Raw genomic sequence first — 17,887 nt, 5'->3', positions numbered from 1 at the left:
AGCTCAGGTTGGAACGAAAGCCAGAAGTCACGCCGGCCCTCCAGGAACCGAGTTTGACAATCAGTGTGTACTCAAAATGTACTTGTACTTACATTGCCTGGGATTACTCTTTGTGGTCACCAGACCAGGATTTACAAAATAAAACCTGTTTGGACTGTGAACTTTGTTGTCTGTCTTGTGTTTCCTAATCACATCACCACTACACATGTGTAATGCAAACCACTTTTTCTTTCATAGAAAAATGTGAGATCTACAAAGTGATGGTAATACACATTAGATAAGATTTACCTGAATTATTTATTAGCTTTATGTACTTTAATTAACACACAAGAAGATCCGTTATCTGCACAACATATGGTCTCAGGTGAAAGCACAAGAACGCAGATTTCTGAGTGACTTAATTACAAACACCAAAAAAAGAGAACAGTAAAATAAATTTAAAAAATACATATTAGTGTTGTCAATTAATCGAAGTTAACTTGTTATTAATGTGTTAATTTCTTTGGATAATTAACATGCGTTTGTCTATCATTTCTTGACGTTTAATTTAAATGTTTTTATTTTTTTATTTTTGTATTAATACTAGTATTAATCTAGTTTGTTTGTGCTCTGAACTGATTACTTCCCGACTTCCCCTTTAACAGAGGGGTGGGGAAGTGTGTGCAAAGAAAAAAAAATCCTCCTGCTTTGTAATGTGACTCTGTCTGTCACAGCTGATGTGAGGCAGCGATATGCGATGTAACATCAAAAATCATACCAAACACAGCACCGTCTGTATAAAACAGCATATTCTTCTCATTAGTGAAATTCGACTCCTATTGCAGGTTATTTTTTAAAAAAAAAAAACATATGTTATATGTATATATATATATATATATATATATATATATATATATATATATATATATATATATACACACATACATACATACATATATATATATATACACTATACATACATACATACATATATATATATATATACACATACATACATACATATATATATATATATATATATATATATATATATATATATATATATATATATATATATATATATATATATACACACACACGCGCATTGGCGCGTTGATTAGGCGGCAGCAGTAGCTACAGACATTTATTTAGTCATGCATCCCTTTATTACCAATTCATCTTATTCAATATTTCTTAGAATTTAAAAATCATTTTAATGCTTTAATTTACTAGTAGGAACACATAGTTTGCCAAGAAAATATATAAAAAAAAAAACAGCACTGACTCCCGGAACAATTTATATAAAACACTGAAATCATAACATCAATGCTGTAACATATATACAGTGCGACTATAGAAAGTCTACACCCCCTTGAACTTTTTTCACATTTTGTTGTGTCAGTGCCTCAGGGATTCATGCATTTAAATGAGGATTTTTTTCCACTTATCTACAAACCATACTCCACACTTAAGGGGAAAAAAGTTTTTATTGAGAATAAAATTATATTAATAGGAAAATAAAATTAATAGCTAGTTTCTTGTAACTTTTTTCCTCCTCCACAAAAGCTAAACTTGCTAAAAAAGATTTTTCCTATAATTTTTTTGAGAAACTTCTAGAAATGTAATTAGAAATTTGAATTGGGGTATGTAAACATTTGACTACAACTGTGTGTGAGACTTGATTCTAGATTTTTCAGTACCATCTTCCTCCAACTTAACCTAAACTACCAATTTACCTATCTGTCAACCACATTTCTGGAAGGTAACTCTACATAATAAATACAGTATTCTATGTTTGGAGAGAATCTGGATGTTTTATATTGCTTTATTTGTATTACTGTAGTATCTGTACAGTTTTTTTTACAAATATTTGTGGTCATTTTTTTGTCATTACATTTTTAGGGAGTGTGTCTGTCAACTTGGAAAGGGACAGTACAAGAGACTAAGGAAGGAAGATTTATTGAAAACAACTAGAATTGTAACAGCCTAGTACTAGTAGGAGGAGACTGAGAACACAGTAGCTAACTAATATGCTGTTTGTGTTTCCTTGGAAGATGGCCCCTTACTCATGCAGCACAGGTTATTCCTTTACAGACCTGCACACATACTGTGTGTGTATATATACACACACCAAATGCAGGAAACATCTATGCCAACTAGCAAACTTCAAATTGGACAAGGTACATTGGCAATTTTTAAAAGCAGGAAACACAAGGTGGATTTGACTATAGCTTCTGATGCCCTTGATGTTTTTAGAGTGCTGGTTTTGTTAGACTCGATTTTTACTTTTATTCTTTGTTTTTGTGATTTTAATGTGGTGTCTTTACATTTTAGGGTGATACTAAAATGTATTAAATGTAATAAAATACTTTAACTCCGTTTTATATCTGATTTTTGGTTACAGTAACATGAATGTGTTTGGTTTTGGTTGTTGGTTTTTGTTAAAATAAAGTATATATTTTTAGTATCTAACTATCTATCTATAAGAACATTTAATTGCAAGCTACTTTTTAAAAAAACATTAGCCAATTGTTATGCTTGCCTTCCATATGAAAGCTACTGTATGACCTCCAGCTAAACCTGAAATACAGTGAGAGCCGGTTTACATTATTTTATTTCGTTTTTTTACTTTATTTGAAGCTCAATTAGTCAAGACGATCAGTTCACATCGTAGTCGAGATGTCTGTCAGTAAACTCCCTGGTGGGATCTGCAGTCTGCCAAGGGATTTAAGACTAAATTCAATTGTTTATTATGTGGTTCAGTAATTCAAACCTAATGGGGGAACAAGGGATGGATTAATAAATAAGGGCTGTAGAGTAGCCCCTACTGTAAGCAAGGAACTGCCAAGTCTGTATCCCTCATCAGTTTTACCAGCAGATGTTTTTGCTGATGTTCACAGTCTAGTACTGGATTCATATAGAACTAAGACTGTGTGAACTCTTCATTTTTAAAAATAAAATGGTTTCAATGTATTTTAAATATGCCAAAACATTGAAGGTCTGCAAATTAATTACCTGTGCTGCAGGAGTAAAGGGCCATCTTACAAGGAAACACAAACAGAACAACAATTCTTGAAATACAGAATTGTCCCCTTTAGGGACAGGCTTGAAGCGTCAAATTCAACAACAAAGCAGGATATGTAAGGGAATCACATGAGTAAAGAATGAGTTGTGATTGAGGAGTAGTTTAATGTAAGTATGTATTGTTACAGGTTTCTGAGATATGGATGGAGATTAAAGCAATGTCACTGTGAAACATCAGCACCTATAACTGCGCTAGATTGTGAGAATCATAGAATACAGCTGTACCAAATGTGAAGACACTATCTTAAAATATGTGGTCTGTATAAGTAAAGTTGATCATTCCTACTGGATAGCACCTGTAACAGAATCAACTTAGGTCAGCGGTTAATGACACATTTATGAAAAATGAAATACAAGATTTTACAATTTTTCACTTTTGTAAAATTACTGTCATTAAAGGGATGTTATTTGTAAGATCGAACTTGACCTAGAGAATCACTGAATACAGTAACCGCAAAAAAAAGTATAACAGTAGAGGCATGTGTGTGTGTCACAAAGAAGGGTATTGTCCACAACAGCAGATGATGACTGAACCTCTATCATTGGCCTCACGTCTTACAAAACAAAATGCCTTAGTTAGAGTGAATATACAAATTCAAATAAAGCAAAGGCTCTGTGCTCCAGAGGGTTGCTTTTCAGCTCTATTCCCATGAGTTGCAATTGGGATCCTCCTTTATGTGCCAATAGGCTACATCAGCACCCTGTTGAGTGGCCAGCAAGTTCATTAGCTTGCAGAGTTTCAGCACAACACAGTAGATGTCTAAAATGGAACAACACTCAAGCGTAAGGCACGGTGGTTGACTGCCTTCCACCTGCTAAAGAGATGTTAAAAAAAAAATCATTACAAAATCAAGACAGGACTGCTGTCACATGCAGCCATTTTAGGCCAAATGTCAATGTGAAGGGTACCACTAGATTCTGCCAGACAAGCTCCCACAACACTGAGTATATCAAGCTCTGAAACAGTTGATGAGATATGGGTAGATTTATGAGAAACAGCAGTGGCGGATATAGAAAAGTGGTCTTCCTTGCTTCCAATCAAAACCAAGATAAAAAACGTTGCCACCTAAATCATATCATGGTAGAATGTTCATTATAAATGAACAATATGTGCATAAGGTATTACAAATTGTGTAAACACAGCTGCCTGGTGTTGAATAAAATATTTATTACAGCATTTTGAAGCCCCCCCCCCCCCCAACACACATACACACTTTTGATGCCATACAACTGTGAGGAGAGTAGTTGTGAGGACAACAACTGTGGGGAGAATAAGCCATAATGATTGCTTTCCACTTTTGTGATTTTAATTCCCTGGAAAAAATAACTGCAGAAACCCCCTTTTTTTGCTTTTATACAGTTTTGTTGCACTACAGGGTTAAGAAAGTTCAGCCACTCCTATGTGGCCACGCCGCTTACAACTGGGTGGCATTTCTACATTGTAGTAGAACTCTCAGGGGTTGCCATGTTTATCCTGACATGTCCAAGTCGTGCCAAGGACAGCATCGCAGGGCAGGCAGAAAAGACACAACTTTCTAGCAGCAGGTTTAGGCTGAAAGAAGTCCATTTAAAATACTATATGAATAAATAAAGTGTGCATGTTAACTGTAATTTGGCAGGAAACATGTCAGCATATGCTCATTTAAATGTTACAAGTGGGTTGAGATTAATAGACACCACTGGTTTGACGATTGGAAAATACAAGCCAATCTAATATTTTTGAGAATTTATGAGCGATTTCGATTTATTTATTTAATTATTTTTAAACAAGGGGGAAAAGCAATAAAAACTGCAAAAATTATATATATATATATATATATATATATATATATATATATATATATATATATATATATATATATAGGTATATTATCATGGCAGTGAAGGTCTGAAGTGTTATGGCTTGGATTCAAAGCTTCTTAAACAGTTTTTTTTTATTATTAATCTACTGTAGATTCTGTAAAAACAATGTAATATGCAACTACATGTTTGAACGTATACCTTAGGGATGTACATACCATAGCATAAAGCAGTGGTAATCAATGATGACTCTCAATTTATTCCAATGTGAAGAACGGCTCTTTTTAACATTTTTCATAAAGTACAAACTTACTTGGATGCATCTCTAATTTACATTAAAGGAGATTTTTGCTATACATTCTAAGAAGTGAAAAGTTGTTTCTCCAAATATACTGCAGAATGAACACAATGTAAATCAACAGACAGCCAAACACCTCCATATATCTTGAATGTAATACTCTCAATAACTAATGCTAAAAAATAATGTTAATACCAAGTTTCATCTCAATAGGTATTTAAGCGCTTTTGCAGCTATATGAAATATACTAATCATCTGACAGAGCTTAACAAAAGGGCAACATGTAAAGGGGAAACTTGAGTGATCTAAAAAATAATCTGAAACGTACATGAGGAAAGAGTTCAACGGAGAGGAACCAGGGATTAAAGGAAAGGAATTAGCTACGATATGAAGAAGGCTGAAAAAAATGAATTTAGCCTAGAACAATGGGGGGGGGGGGGGGGGGGGGGGGGGGGGATGGACGGACTGAAATGAATTTAAAATCTTAAAAGGAGTTGACAAAGTTAAACCAACCAATACTTTAAGCAGAGCAATATATATATATGCATGTAGGTTTTCCTACAGAACTGTAGCATCAGCAATTCTGATGCCTATGGTTGTCTACGAACAGAGCTAAAGTCTAGCATTTTACATTAATAATATAAAAATTATAATTTTATATTAAAATAATCAAAATGTTTATTACAGGTGCTTTAACACAACCTAAAAATTTTGTGAAGACCCAGTTTTAGAAAGCTGCATGATACCAGTAGTCACACAAGGCCAAATGCAAACAGAAATATCCCCTCCTGTATTTTAATGTTAATTAGGTGATTTGTATTTGGAAGGAGAAGTTCTCTTCCTAAAAGAAAAATAGGTGGAAGCCCAAATTACTCAAAAAGGTACAAACAAAATAGCCTGAGAAAAAAGGCGAGATTTATTTGTATTTTTACATGCAAACCACGCCAATGTTCGAAATGTGTATAAAATAGTCCCTGTGATATAAGCAATTCATTTGTAAAAGGTCATTAACATGAATCAGTATAATTAGAAATCATCTTTCCAATTGTAATTTGTTATTGTGTACTGTACATATGTGTAAGTGATCAGGTTTTGACACTGCTGTTTCTGAAACTGTTAACACATGCAGTCATAAACTCCCCAGCTAAAGATTGCTGATTTCCTGTCAAAATCTGTGTCATCACCACTGCACCGGAGTGATTTTCTAATGGATTATATCAATAATATATAGTAGAAATTTGTGTTTGTCAAAAGGTTAAAAATGCACTGGTGTATGAGTAAATAATATAGACGTCAACTGGCAAAAAGTGGCTTAACTTCAGGAGTAAGCTGTCCCAGCAGTACCTCCACAAAATGTCAGACTGACTCCTGGGAATAAGAAATGGGCGGTCATTTTAAAAATCTAATTGTCTTGTGTAAGAAATGTACTGTTTTGTGGTTACCCTTCGCAGTGAATCTGTTATTGTGTTGAGGGCCAGGTCAAGAGAAAGAATAGATACTGCATGCAAGTTCTTCAGCATAGTTTTTTTTTTTTTTTTTATAAAAGTACAATGTTTGTACTGGTTACTTTGGACAACTTGTGACAAAAAAAAATAATTATTCAATTTCCAAGGTAAATATTGTACAAATTAGTGAATCAAACAGACAAATACAATAAACTTACTTGCAACAAAAACATTATGGTAGAAACTAGGGTCAAACAGTACATTAAGTGAAACTGACTCCCCTTATTTGGTACATCAGAGTTATTTTCTGGATATTTCTGAATAGATTTCAGACACGTCTCTATTAGTTTAATACTCACAGTCCGCTAATCGGAGATCCTTACGTACTTCCCCCACTTAAGCAAAGCTTGTCCCAAGTGTACTCAAATCTTTGTGCATCAATCCAACCCCGGCTGAGGGAGCTCAAATGCTGGCTTCTCAATGCCAACACTCTGCTAGCCCTCATGAGCAACTTCATAGCTCAAAGAATATCATGGCCATCAGCTGAAGATTTATCAGTATGTACATATATAAAGAGGTATGTCAACAATACAGTGAACAAGGGGAGGAGCTTGGCTGGAGATACAGTACAGAGTGTCCTTTTGTAATTTTCAATGCCTTTTAAACCTGTTTTACTCTGAAAAAATATATTTTAAACAGCACGTGTAAAATAAACAGCGCGTGTGAAAATAAACTGGACCTGATGCGTCTGACAAGCGCTGCATAAATGGACTGCAAAGGGTTAAATTATTTAAAGCTGATACTTTAAAACCAAATAAACTGAGACAACATTTAGAGACTAAGAATAGGGAAAACCTTGCAAATTCTTGATTAGAAAACTGAATGAATATCGTGGTCAACAAAATCGTTTCATCAAAACTACGCCCATCCCTTCAAAGGCCCTATTACTGTCTTATCAGGTTGCATACAGAGTAGCTCAGTGTAAAAAAAACTCACACCATTGCTGAAGAATTAATCCTTCCTGCTTCCATAGACATTGTGTCAACTATGCTTACTGAAGAAAGTGCTGATCAAATACAAAGTGTTCCTTTATCTAACAACACAATAGCTCGATTTGTCAGAAGACTTAGAATAGCAACTAATTGAAAAGCTTCGGAACAATTGCTTTGCTATTCAAGAGGATGATCTAATCATCTACTTACTTACGTGCCATAGTTGGATAAAACAACTGTTAATGAGGGATTACTTTTTTGTAAATCTATATCGAACAGAACAGCCACCGAACGATTTTTCAAACTGATCGACACTTTTATGCAACAGGCTGGTTTGAAATGGCAGGACTGTGTTGGAATACGTACAGATGGGCCAAAGGCTATGGTTGGCAAACATGAAGGTCTTCAGGCTTTGATAAGAAAGTAAGCGCCAGACGCTGGCTTCAAGAATTTAAGTTCTGAGTTACACTACGTGTTATGAACTGTCATCATCATTGTGAACTACACAAAAACAAGACCTTTAAAAGCCAGACTTTTCACTGGGAGAAGATCACAAAGCACTGTTGTTTTATTCTCTAGATGGCTATCACATGGAAAAGTTACGACATGCATGTCTGAGCTCAAAGATGTGGTAGGCATCTTTCTGGAAGAGGAACAGCATGCACATGCAGAGAAATTTCATGACGAAACTCTGTTCTGAAATTGGCGTATCTAAGCGATAGTTTTGATAAACTGAATATTTTGAACACACAATTACAAGGCACTCGCACTCACACTCAGCTTGCAGATAAGATAAATTTGTTCGTTAGGAAACTGGAAATGTGGAGTAGCAGACTAGAAAAGGATAACATGGACATGTTCCCAAATCTCAAAACATTCGTTGAAAACAATGAGGCGCACAACTTTGGAGAAGTACTGCAGTCAATTGTCTTGTCAATTTCAATGAAATGGTCACCCAAAGCAAGGGGATTTCAGTCTGAAGCCCAAGTCAGTTAAAAGTCTGAAATGTCTATAACATGGTGTTAGAACACTGGCCTAAGTATAAAAGTGTCTTTGTTAGATGTTCTCTGAGTTAACTAGCATGTTACCTAATTAACCTTTTGTCACCAATTATTGTTAACAGGTGAGGGTCCATGATTACTATAAATATAGGTAGCATAGGCACAAGTTTGTCATTCCAAGATGACAAAATTCCAAGAGGAATCCAAGATTTAGGGACAATTTTCAGTTTTCTTGCACATTGCTATGATACTCCTTATGTTTTGTTTTGTATATTGTAACGTGTGTTTTCATTTTCAAGTATTTGCAGAAACGTATACGACGTAAAACATTGTCAATTATGAAAAAAACTTGGTTTCAAGCAGGTATACTCAAACTTTTGACTGGTACTGTATATATAATTAACAAGACATGTACATTATTTAACAGAATGGTGAAGCAACTCACCAGAAAGGGAAAGATCAAATTGCTCAGCGAGATTCAGTTTTTTTCAAGAGCATGAACAATTTCCAACTTTGTTTAGCAAGAGAAACAGTGGCGCATTTTGCCATTTGTTTACATGCTATTTTGTAGCGATGAATGCAAAACAATTCAATGATATGACGGCAGCTCTGGAAAGATTTAATAAACCAATCTGTGTCCCTCAAGACACTCGCAATGACAAGCCACTTTTTTGCAAAACAGTACCTTATCCATTGTGAATGAATTGCTATCAGTGCCAAGAAGGTGTTCTTTTAAGCAAAGTTACTGTTACTTTAGCTGGAGCATTTACAATGGGAGAAATCTGTCTCACCACAAGGGTGTTCCCTTAGGCGAAGTGTTCTCTTATGAGGTGTTACTATACACGGAGACTACTGTATTTAACTTGTTTTCCTCAATTACCTTACGTGAAGTGTAGCGTGGCTCTAATTTATCATTGTAAATTAGAGCCAGGTGCAGTGTATTTAAAAAAAAGCAGCCAGTGTGTTCAGGGCTGCTGCTGTGCGGAGGGCCCGGTTGATGGAGTTTTCAACCGTTAGATAAAAGGTACTGTGTAAAAGGCTTTTTTGTGTTCTGTTTTGTTTGTATAACAGGTAAGCAGCCTAGCTGTCCTGTTTTAGTTAGGTTCCAGTTGTGTTCAGTTAGTGCTCAGAACGGAGCTTGGTGTTTTATTTATTTTGTGTTTGTTTCTGTGTTTATTAAACATAGCGCACAAGCGCTGCTAAAACTTCCATTTCGTGTCTTGGGTCCTGTAAAATGTCCCCCGTCGCTTGAGACTCGAACACTGAGTTATATATCTTATATATATATATATATATATATATATATATATATATATATATATATATATATATATAGAGAGAGAGAGAGAGAGAGAGAGAGAGAGAGAGAGAGAGAGAGTTTAAAATTATTTTTAATTTTATTATTAGTTTTACTTATTTAGTTGTAGTTTTATAAAGTTTTTTTAGCGAAAGATAAACATGGCAACCTACGTGGATAGCGACAAGGGAGTGAAGTTGGTTTTGAGGATTTCGATACCAGCAACAGTGATGCTGACTTATCACTCATGATGGCGAACAGGATGTGGAGCCAAGAAGAGTACAAACTGTACAAACAAAAGAGCATGCAGCTACTTTATAGGTACACCAGCTGCAAACAGAAAGCTGTTTGGTTTGAAATGGCAGTGCTGTGATGAAATACTATCAAAACACAGGACTGGGTACAGGCAATAAAGCAGGCGTTTGTAGCAGCCAGATCCATCACAATGCCTGTGCAAAGTAGCCCTGTACACGCATTTGTGACTATCCCTCCAACACATGGGAAGCAGACACCGCAACAAAGGTGCAGGGTCTGATACGAAAATGAAAACAAAAGAAAGGACACAAGAAACATGTGCAGTGGTTGCGAAAGCAACTCCTGGTTCTGTTGCTTTTAACATCTCAATAAATAGCAAATCGATAATGGCACACATTTTAATGTTCGAATTTTTACTTAATAATTACTGTTTACTGATTTATTATTGTTTTTAGCAGCGTTTTTGTTTTCATTGTTCAAACAAAAAATAAATATAATATAAAAAATATATATTTTTATCTCTATATTGAACATGGGTTTCAGTAATTTTATTTGTGTTTTATTCATCATGTGTTAACATTTTATAGCAATTACAGGTTTGCAAACATTTTTCAAAATCTGGTACCTTGGAAGGGGTTTCATTTTTACAAATGGAGTTGAAATGGTTAAAATGAGTTCAAATCCAAATTCAATTCCAAATAATAGGACAACAAGCAACTCAGGCTCCAATTTCCTGGCACGACAGAGAGACACTTCCTTCATACTGGAATTACTGACTCAAGAACAATAGTTTTCTGCTTTGCGTCAAATCAACTGGACTAGTTTCACACAGCAATTTTGTGATAAAACAGAAAATTTAATCAATTTCTTTTCTTTTTGTTTCTGTTCCACAAAAACTAATCTCAAAAAGGCAGCTAACCATAATAATTGCTCTGGTTTCATTCTCTCGCACTGCCTAGCCCTTCAGTGGCTTGTTTTCTTTCACTGTTTTACGGTTATTTATATGATTTGAGTCAGATAGATTTCCTTCTGGAGTCTGGTTGGAGCTAGGGAACTGCCTAATTCTTCCTCAGACTCAAAGTAGTCAGGAAAAAAAAAACAGTAATGTTTTGATCACAACCATACGTACTGTATGCGTGCGTAGGACTTAAAGGTTAGAACTATATTGAACATGACAAGCCAAATTCAAATGGAATAACCCATGAATATTCAAGGAAACTTTTCAATTTAGTATTCCGAGGTCAACGTGGAACAATGGCATCAGAAAAAAGAAATATCCCTGTTTTAAACCAACTCCATATGCGTCAGCATATCCTAGTCCGGTGTTACATGTTTACTGACCACTTTCCTGACAAACTTTAGACCAATGTTTTCCAACAGCAGGTCCACAGAGGAGTCTTTGCAGGTCACTGGCACAGGTTATACCAACTGCAGGCAAGTGTTATGAGATAGAGGTCATATATTTAGAGTGACCAGGAATCTTTTAAAAGGTTTATTTTTCATAGACGTTAATTTTATCAACTAAATAATGAACTTTCAGTTTATCTGCAGAACACTAAACAAAACAGTTCACTCTCAATGGCATTTTTATTTAGGCTATTTATTCTGGTCAGTTTTGCTTGCCATTTACTAAACAATGCTCATTTTTTACTACAAGTTTAAAGTTCCATATGAGTCTGCGCTATCGAAAGTTTTTTTTTTTTTTGGTTTGTTTTCTGAAGTGTAATTGGAAATCTGCCTAAATTAGCTCAAAGTAGCATATACATGATAATAAAACACATCTAAAATGGTTATTAATTTTGCTTTTTCAAGCATTCTTGGATTGAAATATGATCCTTACTGTTAAAAAGAGATCATCCTCTTCACATGAACGCTGATGAGCTACATATAGTATTACAGTATTATATGCCAGATGTGCAGTATTACTGTCGGGCTTATTTAAGAAGAATGGCCTCAAACAAACTCAAGCCTCCCACACCCACAATGTTGCAAGAAGATAGTAAGTTCGCAACATTGGCTATTTTTGAAACCACAGATCATAGCATTCTTCTTGACTGCCTTCAGAAGTATGCTTAAACTGTCGCATCTGAATGTCCTCTTACCTATCTGGACGCAAGCAGTCTGTTTTCTATGCTGCATGCAGTGGTGTCCCTCAGGGATCTGTTCTTGGGCCTCTTCTCTTCAACATCTACACGCTTCCCTTGGGTCAAATCATCCGCCAACACAGCCTCATGTTTCAATCCTATGCTGACGACATCCAGCTCTACTTACAACTCGACCCTGGAAGCCCATCTGCCATGGCCCGGCTCTCGCCTTGCATTCAAGACATCGAGGCCTGGACATCTGCCAATTTTCTTCAGCTTAACACTAGCAAATCTGAACTAGTAGGATCTAAAACTCAACTTAAGAATCTTAATACAGCTGCCCTGAACCTTGGAAACTGTCTGATGCTGCCTTCCCCCACTGTACGAAACCTTGGTGTACTTCTTGGCAGCAACCTTTCCTATGTTTTACAGCACACACTGTCTTGGGTAATTGCTTACTAAGCTAATAGTGATGTGCTTTTTCTTATTTATTAATTATCATTAACACTATTTTTCATTGAAAAGTAATTTTGGCAAAATTGGATAAGTTCTTTGCCAAAAAATTATTTCTCTCAGCAGATTTGCTGAATTTTTACTGCAGATTTATTTACTACAGATTTATATAGGGACTATTATTATTCAGCAGCAGCACCAATCAGACTCAGAATGTACTGTAAACGTCTAATTCTAGCCATGCAGTCACACTACAGCCCCACAATTGAATGAGGCAGTTCAGTTCAAATACAGCAAATCTCGGTTTGGTTAGTATAGTTCCATAACTGCCACCTCTCTGCTGCGCTGGACAAGTGACTGCTGACCTTCCAACTGTCCTTTCTAAACCGCATATATAGAAGGAACCATAAACTTTAATATCCAAAACCTTGCAAAACTGAAATAATCATTAGCATCACCTGGTAACCTTGGGAATGGTTACACTTGTCCAGTGCAAATAGTCCCTTGGTAACCAGCTGCTGCTACTTCCATACCCTACATAACAGCATACACATATGGAATGAATGTGGTTCATCATTCAAAGTACAGTCAAATCTGTATTAAGAGACCTCTCAAGGGACAGACCAACAGTCGCCTCTCAACACAGATGAAACAGAATCAACAAGTCAATCAGGACATCAAGGTAAAAAGAAGTAACTTTGTTTTGTAATTAACAGAATTGGCTCAAAACACTGTCAGACAAGTGGTCACTTAATACAGGTAAATAAAAGCACAAATAAATTTAAAGTGGTCACTTAGACCAGGTGGTCGATAAAGGTGGTCGCATGAGCAGGTTTGACTGTAGTTCATTATTTAATTATACAATAAATCCATAGTGCAATGGCTGACCAGGACTGGAGTAGCCCATCCCTGATGTAGGGTCATGGGCAGCCAGTACAACATGCAACCAGTCCAAAGGGTGTTTTATTTGTTCTACAGACTACAGCGATTACCACCTCTAATTACTTCAAGGAAGTTGATGGTAGAAGTCTGCAGCTAATGGCCCATAGACTATTCCCCTTACTGTACTGACACTGCTTCAGCCTCTAGGTGCTCTGGCCCACTAATATGCTGGGTGAGGGTCAACACACATACCCAGCCACCATTTTATTACCAAAGTTTACTGCACTGCTTACATTTTGATTTGTGTGCTGATCAAACAGTCGTGGGGGCCTAGAGAAATGAAAAACAAAATGAAAAGAACCTTTCAATTTTTTGAGAAATCCTTACCATTAAACTTCAACCTTTCTACTGTTTGCAGAGCAGGCAGGGGAAAGAAACAGTAGGACTACTTCACAAATCCTTTTGGACGAGCCCTGTTGTTATTAAATGAAAAAGCACCTGAGAGAACAGTATTTCTTTCTGCAGTGCAAGGATGCGGTAAGCCTTGGATGGATGGAAGGTAAATTGAAGAAAGGTCATGGATGTTAGGCGAGTGCCTGAGTAAATAATAAAAAGAACACCTCCCAAACTTCCCCGGTAGCTAGACAGCTGTAACCCCCTAAAGCGTTTCTTGTTTTTGAAAAACAAAACAGAAACCGAATTGCAAGTTTGCAATGTAACCTTTATACCACAGTAAACAACAGCTCATAATGAATTTCTGTCATTCAAAGTCCATTTAAATTTTGAAAAACTTATGATATGTAGAAACTATTTATTCGTATAAGACATTGATAAAAACATCCAGTCGAAAGTTTGTAAAACAATTTTGCTTGTTTATTTTAAGATTTATACATGTAAAGTATTTAGAGCTCTCAAAATAGTTCCATAAATGTTCTCCCCATGCACATTCATTCATTATATACCTCTCAAATCAATTCTGAAAGAAACACGTTATAGAAAACATGTATTTTCATTTTAAAACATAATATCTCCATTTACAAACCAAGCTTTAAGTCTTACCAGTGTTTCCACTAAGAAAAATAAACACATTTTTCAAAGTAACTGGCAACAACCTTTGCACTCAATTTACTAACTTTCGCAAATTATTATCATAAATATCAACCTCAATCAAGACTGTAGCCTCTCGAGGTAAACCTATTATTTTGAGTCCATTCTTACAAAGTATTAACATAAGCACATTTGTGGCTAATTTGCTGCTGTTTCTCAGATTTCCCTCTGTAAAAATGCACGTCACATTAGTGCAGAGCTTGCTCTGCCACCAGCGAATCTACTGATACAGGGCGGGCAAAGTAGGTGTCTGGCGATTCTGCCTCTACAAATGAACTTTACATTTTTTAACTCATCATATGATTGAATGCTAAAATCAGTGAAGCTCAATCTTCCTGCATTATTCAGAAGTATAAATACTCCGGTAAACATAAATAAAAATCACAATACACTTTCCAGTAAAGGTGCTCCACGTGGAGTGCAGGATGTGCCCTATAGCCTGGAGATCGCAAGTTCAAATCCAGGTTATGTCACAGCCGACCGTTACCAGGAGTATCAAGGGGGCGACGCACAACTGGCAGAGCGCTGCCCAGGTAGGGTTTAAATCGTTTAGGTCGGCAGTGGAATCCACAGCTCACCACGCATCAGCGACACCTGTGGCCGATAGGGTGCCTGTGGTTCTGCAGTGGAGCCGTCAGATCTGTGTTGTCCTTCAGTACTATAGGTCTGGTGGCATTGCTGTGGATCCACAGAGCGAAGAATGACAGATTGGCAGGAGTACGTTTCGGAGGACGCATGCTCCAGCTGCGGTGAGCCGAGGATACAGATAATTGGGCATACTGAAATTGGGGAGAAAACTGGGGTAAAAAATTGGCGGCAACTAAATTTATACAAAAACAGGTTTTTCCAAAACACCTTTATTTGTAGACTGAACTACTGTGTTTGTGGATGATTCTCATGACTCTGCTGGACATTTGGTTTTCTGAACTGCTGTAATATAATTGTTAGGTTTTCCTGCTTACTTTAATGCCAGCAATGAGCCAAGTGATGTACATAAACATAATGACAGGTTTCAGGTCTTCAGGTGCTTTACTTACTATTACAGCAACAAGAGTCTGATTGAAATAAAAATTTTAAAAAAGGAATTGTGGTAATATTAATTTTAATAGTAGTAACATGTTTTTGTTAACAAACTAAACATTTGAGATCTATGTATCTAATGGAAGTGCTAAATGGGCAAGATTTATGGAATTATTTTGTTTCCTACAATTAGTTTAAAGTCCAAGCTCTATAAAAGACTGCATTACTGATCAATTTGTCTCACGAAAGGCTTCCATCATCAAGGGAACATGGTGATACTTGATAAAAAGGATCAGCACCTTAAAGAACAAGGGTCTAGTATATGATGAACTGGAACTAATGTACCAGGGTATATTTGCTGAACTTGAATATTGCCACACCTATTTTTTCCATGAGTTTTGAATCCTGTGTACTCTAGGTCCGCTTGTGTAATTTTGCGCATTTTAAGGTAATGTTTGGTACTTTGCACCCATGTTTTATGTGAGTGCTTTAAACAATATCATATTTAATATTCACCACATCTCATAATGCTAAACAGCATACTGAATACTGGCTTGTTTAAAGATTTCACATAAAGGGGAAATGACCATAATTGCATGTCTGGGCCTGACAGGATTCTACTCCCAGCTTATAGAATCCTGTCCTTTCATAAATGTGTACTAGTGAATAATATTGATTTAATGAACAATAAACACATATCACTGACAGATAACTGGCATTTGCACTTGATAAACGATGTCCTGCACAGAACCAGCACAAATAGAACAGCTAACTACCCTGAAAAGTTAATAACAATGTTCCTTGCACATATACACATGCTAAAAACTTCATGGGCTCTTATTTAGCCTACCTCGCTGTTTCAGGGCATCATTGACACATGTACGTATATATTACACGGGCACATATACATCGTGACATGAAGAGGCATTTGACATGTGTTTGGTATTGTCACAATTTAAACGTTTTGTTGTTACATATTGCATTTTTCACATTCAAGTTGCATGGGTATATTAACCGATAAGCACACAACAAGCGAACAAGGTATTAATGAAAAGCACGAAACCATCATGAACGGAGGTAGGACGTGTGCTTGTATGTTTTTTTGTTCCCGCTCACTAAAGTCACCGTGATAGGATTAATGGTACTGTAACACCACCACAACTAACAACGTAATTTAAAACTTGCAAAAAGTTTCATGTTTTTGTGTCTAATGCCAGGTGTCTCATTATGTTTTTTTTTTGTTTTTTTTTCTGCATTAAATAATTTAGCACTTTTATTATACAGTTGTATAAACACTGTTTAATGTGGTTAGTATCAACGCAATTCACTTGGTCTGTTTTATTAGCAATAACGAACCTTGTGTAAACATTCTATTCAATAGTCACATCGTTTACTCGTCACCTAATTTAGTGGTGGAGGTACAGACGGTATAATTCTTGGCAATGTACAGTTTGCTTTTGAATATTTTTTTTCTTGACGTATTATACATAATTGTGTATGGACAGTATAAACACTTCAATGCTCAAACGAATGCAACTGAAGTGATTTCTCCACAATGACTGAGAAGTTTAACTTGTAATTCCTAAATGAGTAACACTTTCATTTCTAATTAAATGCATTTGTTATGTCAGCTGCTACCTGTTCTGACTCTTCGCTGTATACTGTGTCAGGGCACATGATTAAACTTTAGTTCCACACAAACAACCCAGGCGGATTGCAATGCTCGCACAGAAAAAGCAAAGGAATACGTTCCCCGGATTTCTGTAAATGTTAACACATCCATTTTTTAACCGTTTTATCAAACATAAGATAAACATATGTTACCTACAGAGTTGCAGAAGAATTTCCCCTCCTCTCGGTTTCCTTGCTGCAATGACACGTGAGACCCGGAAGTGCAATAGAATCCGGCACTGTATTGTGCACTCAGAGAGCTGCAGTGAACTTGTTTCCAAATATCAATATTAAAGTCGAATTCTGTCAAAAACAAAAATGCTTCATGGTATCTCTTTTTTTACAGTTACAAGATAAAAGTAATATTTGTATGTGGGATAAATAATGCTGGGCAGTGCGCATCTGACGTTATGGTGGAGAGGGGTTTCTGACATCAAAAATGTTATTTTAGAGAAACCGAATCCCTTCTGAAACAATCAAAACCAACAACGGGCGTCGTGTTGCAGAAACTAGAACAAC

At 36.1% G+C, this 17,887-nt stretch overlaps 1 protein-coding gene across 2 annotated transcripts in view; it reads right to left on the bottom strand.

The window, feature by feature from the left end:
- LOC121319559 (coiled-coil domain-containing protein 91-like) overlaps nucleotides 1-17,681 on the bottom strand; it is a 171,910-nt gene extending 154,229 nt beyond the window's left edge. Inside the window, exon 1 of one of the 2 annotated variants that reach the window (XM_041257129.1) lies at nucleotides 17,526-17,681. The gene's annotated coding sequence lies outside the window, so the exon portion shown is untranslated. Of the gene's footprint in view, nucleotides 1-17,521 lie in introns of both variants that reach the window. The other variant, XM_041257130.1, reaches the window with a different exon arrangement.
- Between the last annotated feature and the right edge of the window lie 206 nt (nucleotides 17,682-17,887).

Source organism: Polyodon spathula, chromosome 8 (assembly GCF_017654505.1).
Source record: "Polyodon spathula isolate WHYD16114869_AA chromosome 8, ASM1765450v1, whole genome shotgun sequence".
NCBI lineage: Eukaryota > Metazoa > Chordata > Actinopteri > Acipenseriformes > Polyodontidae > Polyodon > Polyodon spathula.
The sequence above is the reverse complement of the archived record's forward strand: the minus strand, read 5'-3'. Positions and strand labels throughout refer to the sequence as shown.